Genomic DNA, 6,000 nt, shown 5'->3' on the forward strand with positions numbered 1-6,000 from the left:
TGGTGAAGTATGATTGTTTTGGGCCAAATAATGGCCGAAAAACATTTCTACATACCACTGCAATTTGGTATTTGGAAGGTACACCCAAACGTCCCTTTCAAGTACCATCAATTTAATATATCAAAAAAGGCCATTTTGTGTTCGAAAATGGCCTGAGTCTTCGAGCCAGCCTTTTTTCATCTGCAACGAGGGTTCATACATTTTGCACGTAGGCAGAGGTTTTAAGGAGAAATTAAATAGTTTCTACGTTGCACAAGAATGAAGTGCTTTAAACAAACACATATTTTGTATGCACAGAGGAGAGGAGGAATATATGTAAGACTGAGGACACAGGTTAAATGAGAAATAGATTGACTGCAGCCCTGCCGAGTATACTATGCCATTTCTTTAGTGCGCTACAAGGAAGCACCAAAGTGTATAACAAAGTTTTCAATTGTTTTCATAGTCATTCTCTGTGTTTGAAACTGTGAAAGGAAGAGCCGGATTCCAAAATAAATCAATGATGTTTCAGAAAGTTCCCACGCCCTGTGTAAAAATGCATTTATTCCCAGGTTTTGAGCAGTGACACTGTAATGCTAATAAAGTATAAGATCCAACTGAACACTGACTCTGTCAATGGTGATCCAAAGGGACTTTATGAAAGATCCCAGCTACAAACACCAGAACCAAAATGGGCTTAGGGGATACCCGGATTTGAACCAGGGACCTCTTGATCTGCAGTCAAATGCTCTACCACTGAGCTATATCCCCAACTGTTTTCAAAGATCAGAATGACAATATATCAGTACATCATGAAAGAGTGAGAGGCTCAAGCTCAGTTGGGCCACAAAGTACGAGCTTGAAACTGCGGAAAAGGAGAAGTAGTCTTAATATTATTAATTAAAGGAAAACAAGATCATTTAAAAAACAAAATGTATGTGTTTAATTGTTATTTTATTTGAATAGGCAGTGGTCCATAGGACCAATATCTGTAATTAAAATGTTTGTTTTGAAACATTCTCAAAGAGGAAGAGGTTTTTACGAGACTACTTATCTTTGTAGATTGATTACCACAATCACTGATATGGTGGTGAAGTATGATTGTTTTGGGCCAAATTACGGTGAAAAAACATTTCTACATACCACTACAATTTGGTATTTGATGGTACAACCAAACACCCATTTCATGTACCTTCGATTTAATACATCAGAAAAAGCTATTTTGTGTTCGCAAATGGCCTGGTTTCTCAGACCAGCCTGCTTGCACCTATAACTAGGGTTCGTACATCTTGTATGTGGGCAGCGTTTTTTAGTAGAAAGTAAATAGATTATGCATTGCACAAAAATGAAGTGCTTCAAACAAACACATACTTTGTATGCACAGAGAAGAGGTGGAATACATGTAAGACTAAGGACACAGGTTAAATGAGGAATAGATTGACTGCATTTCTGCCCACTTTTCTATGCAATTTCTGTAGTGCGATCAAAGGAAGCACCAAACTGTAAAACAAAGTTGTCAATTGCTTTCATAGTCCATTCCCTTTGTTTGGTGCTGTGAAAGGAAGAGCCAGATTCCAAAATAAATCAATGCTTTTTCAGACATTTCCCATACGGAATACTGAGCCCTGTATAAAAATCCATTTACTCTCAGGTTTTGAGCAGTGACATTGTAATGCTATTAAAGTGTAAGATCCAAGCGAACACTGACTCTGTCAATGATTATCCAAAGGGGTTTTATGAAAAGTCCCAGCTACAAACACAAGATCCAAAACAGGCTAAGGGGACACCTGGATTTGAACCAGGGACCTCTTGATCTGCAGTCAAATGCTCTACCACTGAGCTATAGCCCCACCTATTTGTGAGAGTCGGAATGAAAATATATCAGTACCTCATGAAAGAGTGTGAGCATCATGCTCAGTTGGGCCGGAAAGTACAAGCTTGAAACTGTGGAACAGGAGAAGTAGTTCTTAATATTATTTATTGAAGGAAAACGGGATCGTTTAAAAAAAATATTTATATGTTTCATTGTTATTTTATTTGAACAGGCAGTGGTCCATAGGACCAATGCCTGTACATAAAGTGCTTGTTTTGAAACATTCTCAAAGGGGAAGAGCTTTTTACGGGACGCCTTATCCTTTCGCGGATTGGTTACCACAATCACCGAGATGGTGGTGAAGTATGATTGTTTTGGGCCAAATGATGGACGAAAAACATTTCTACATACCACTGCAATTTGGTATTTGGAAGGTACACCCAAATGTCCCTTTCAAGTACCATCAATTTAATATATCGTAAAAGGCCATTTTGTGTTCGAAAATGGCCTGAGTCTTCGAGCCAGCCTTTTTTCATCTGCAACGAGGGTTCATACATTTTGCACGTAGGCAGAGGTTTTAAGGAGAAATTAAATAGTTTCTACGTTGGACAAGAATGAAGTGCTTTAAACAAACACATATTTTGTATGCACAGAGGAGAGGAGGAATATATGTAAGACTGAGGACACAGGTTAAATGAGAAATAGATTGAATGCAGCGCTGCCGAGTATACTATGCCATTTCTTTAGTGCGCTACAAGGAAGCACCAAACTGTATTGTGGAAATATGGATTTTTATGATCAGTTATGTCCCCTATCTTGGACCCCAACGGTTTCATGTATAAATCATAAGTACATGTATGATCCCTCCAGTTCCAGTTATGAAGACGCAAACACATGTGCGTCCACCGCCAACATGTCCTCTTTCAGATCCGCCATGAATGGGCCGGATATTCTATTCCTAAGTATGAAAGGCCACCGGCTTTATATGGTTCATTTATCCCATTTTACAGTCCAGGCGAGTAGGCCCTGATTCTGCCGTTAAGCCTTTTCCTGCCTTCTGCCTCTGAAAGCTCCAGTCTGAGCTTGCATCTGTATCCATGAACTTTGTCCTATTCCCTGCGCGGCTAACGGTGCCTGACTCCAGCCTGTTGCCTGCCAAAAACTGTATTTCACCTTCGAGATTATCTGCTCCGCTCCCCATCCAATGCATTCCTGTCTAGTAGTTTAAGTAAACATTCTTCCAGCTACCGAGCAAAGGGCCCGGCTTCTCTGTCTTTATGCAAGTAATTCATAGCCCTGTTACTATGGAAGATTTCTGCCCTCGCATCTAGTGTAGACACTTAGACGCTTGTACACGCACTCACAGTCAGTATAGAATAGATTTTGTTCGAAAGACCTTTCCTTTTGGATAACATAGTTCTTTAAACATAGGATGTTAGATATGATTTGGGATTAGGTTGACTTGACCCCCCAGACTTCTGTCTCCACACGTAGAGCTAAATGTCAAGTCCCCTTCACCCCCTAGTTGCACGTCAATCACACGTCATGCTGCTGCACGCGCATCCCTGCCAAGTATTTCTGCTGACATTGCGAAATTCTTTCATGGAACCACCCTATTGTGACATCATACCTGATGACGTTCTTTAGTTACGCCCAGTTACACCCACTTTAGCTACGCATGTATGTTTTATCTTTGCTATCAATTGTTACGCCTCCTGCATTTGCTTCACTGTAATGCCTATTGTATAAAAATGATTACTTGTCAATAAATTATGGCCCTTCACTTCCTGAACCTTCGTGGTGATGGAATATGGAGCTCCTCAATTCGAATTGATCTTGGAATAAAGCCCGTTCCGAAACTCTAATACCACGGATTCTGCCTCTTATTTTTCTGAGCTATTATTATTAATTTCCTGCATCAAATTAAGTTCCGGTAATTAAATTATTTACCACATATATGGCGCCCGAATAGGGACACTTTCTCATCTCACGCGCCGGCGGTGCGTTGCAGGCCCGGTCTCCTGTCACAGCTGGACGGACAACAACGCGTACCCACAGGATTTCCTGTATCTCTCTCCTGCCGAGCGGGGGTAACTGAGGCTGCGATCAACACCCAGACGAGGCGGTGAGAAGTGCGAAGTATCCCGACCAGAGCCTAGCTGAGAGAGCAAGATCCGAGGTATACAGAGGCCCACCAGATTCCGAAGTTCCGAAGTTCCGCGTCGAGTCCAGTCCGGTCCAGTCCAGTCCAGTTCAGTTCCGAGGCCTTCCGTTCCGAGCTACCCGGTGAGTACCATTGCCGGGGAGGCATTCTGACGTGCACATAGGTTGTGCCGGTCAAGACGGGTTTGGGTACACAAATCCGGTCTGCACTGTTTCAGCAGTGTATCTGTACTGTTTAGCAGTATATCAAGTATGTCTAGTATATAATTCAGAATTACCTAGTAGTATCGAGTATTATGCTTAGTGACTAGTTCCCTAAATGGCCATCATTGTTGTTCATTAAACGTTAAATGTTAAATGTTTTAAATACGTTCTGCATACTGTGGTGTGAATGACTGTTCATTATTTTGTTTTGCTGTATTAAACGTGTTCAAAATTAGGTATCAGATCAGTTCTCAATATGCCGCTCTTTTCGAAATTAAGACAGATCAAAACTAGAAAAGGGGTGCTCGAAGAAGCTGTTCCCATTCCTCCTAGGGACACTCCAGGGTACTTCATGTATCATAAACATGGCCTAGACGCCATATTATTTCTTGATTTATGGGTGGACTACACCAAGGAATTACCAGAAAATCAGAGGTGGCCCGCAGCGGGGACCTGGGATGCAGATTGCATCATGAAAGTAGAGGAAGAATTATGGAAAAAGAAGGCTAGACAGTCACAGAAAGATGCCATTGAATTATGGCGTAAAGAATCATATAGACGTACAGAAAAAGCGCTCAGACAGGAAGAGAAAAGTAAGGAGAATTCAAATAAAGTTCGAGAAAATGTATTAATTGAAGAAGATACTCGAGTAAAGTCAGAACAAACAGACAGACAAAGAAATGCCCTTGTGAATGGTATGTATCCTCTTCTGGCCGAAGGATTACCTAAGGCTACTCCGGAGATACCAAAGGACTTGCCAACCCCATTGTTCCCGATAAAAGTACATCCCAAAGGGCATCCCAGAACCGCAGAAGATGTTTTTCTTTCCTCTTATTTAGACGACGCAGCTCCCGAGTATGCTAATGCTGCGCCACATAGACCGCCTGCTGAGGGGGTTCAATGCCAAGACCCTCCTCCGTCTGTACCTCTGCAACAGTAAACTCCGACACAAGTTCCGGCAAGCACATCTGTTTCTACATCTGTATCCACACCTATGGTTGCTATATCACGTTCAACGAATCCTTTCACATCCAGCACCCCAGGTGGTGCTACTGGAGGTACATCAAGCATTTTTTCCACGCCACCCAGAGCAAATAAACTTTCCTTTCAAGAATCAGTCCACCAACGTACGCCCAAACTAGTAACTCCCAACACGCTCAAGGAACTTCTAATAGATTGTAGATATGACCCTGTGCCCGGAAAAGGGGACGAAATGGTGCTGGCATCATTACGTATCCGACGAGCTGCAATATATTTAGGGAAAATACCAGGAATGACTGCACATTTAGAAAATATATATCACTTTGTTCAGTCAGGGCGAGACCCTGAGAGTATTAACAGAGCCATGGAGTACCAAAAAGTGGAAATACAGGGGGAACTGTTACGTTTCCTCATAAACTGTGTGATCAGAAATCAAGACCGACCAGGGGTAAATCTGGAAGAAATGCAAATTCTTACCACGTGGAGTAAGAATATATCAGAGGGGAGACATGATAAACGATCATGTATAGTAGCTATGTGCCGAAAGATCCGCAAAGAAATAGAATGAATACACGAAGAAAGATTAGCAGTAGACGAACCTGAACAAAGCGAGGACGAGGAAGAATTAGAACTGCCCACAGGACAGTTAGAAACCGTGGCCTATGTAGGTAGAGGAAGATCTTGCAATAATACTAGATGTTTTACTGATCCGATACGTCCGATACGTCCAGATAATAGCAGAAAATTCCAAACTCCTATAATAAATTTAAGGTCCCCCGAACATTCATTCCAAGCCGCTGATAAATTACTCCGAGAACGAAGGGGTTATCATATACTCGATTCTATGGATGAACAAGAAT

General features: G+C 41.8%; 2 non-coding genes across 2 annotated transcripts; both read right to left on the bottom strand.

Annotated features, from left to right (window-relative positions):
* Positions 1-678: 678 nt before the first annotated feature.
* Positions 679-750, bottom strand: TRNAC-GCA (transfer RNA cysteine (anticodon GCA)). Its single transcript has one exon. It is a non-coding gene; the product is annotated as a tRNA-Cys (tRNA).
* Positions 751-1,757: 1,007 nt separating this feature from the next.
* On the bottom strand, positions 1,758-1,829 carry TRNAC-GCA (transfer RNA cysteine (anticodon GCA)). Its single transcript has one exon. It is a non-coding gene; the product is annotated as a tRNA-Cys (tRNA).
* Between the last annotated feature and the right edge of the window lie 4,171 nt (positions 1,830-6,000).

The sequence above is a fragment of the Triturus cristatus genome, chromosome 4_1 (assembly GCF_964204655.1).
Source record: "Triturus cristatus chromosome 4_1, aTriCri1.1, whole genome shotgun sequence".
NCBI classification, from domain to species: Eukaryota; Metazoa; Chordata; class Amphibia; order Caudata; family Salamandridae; genus Triturus; species Triturus cristatus.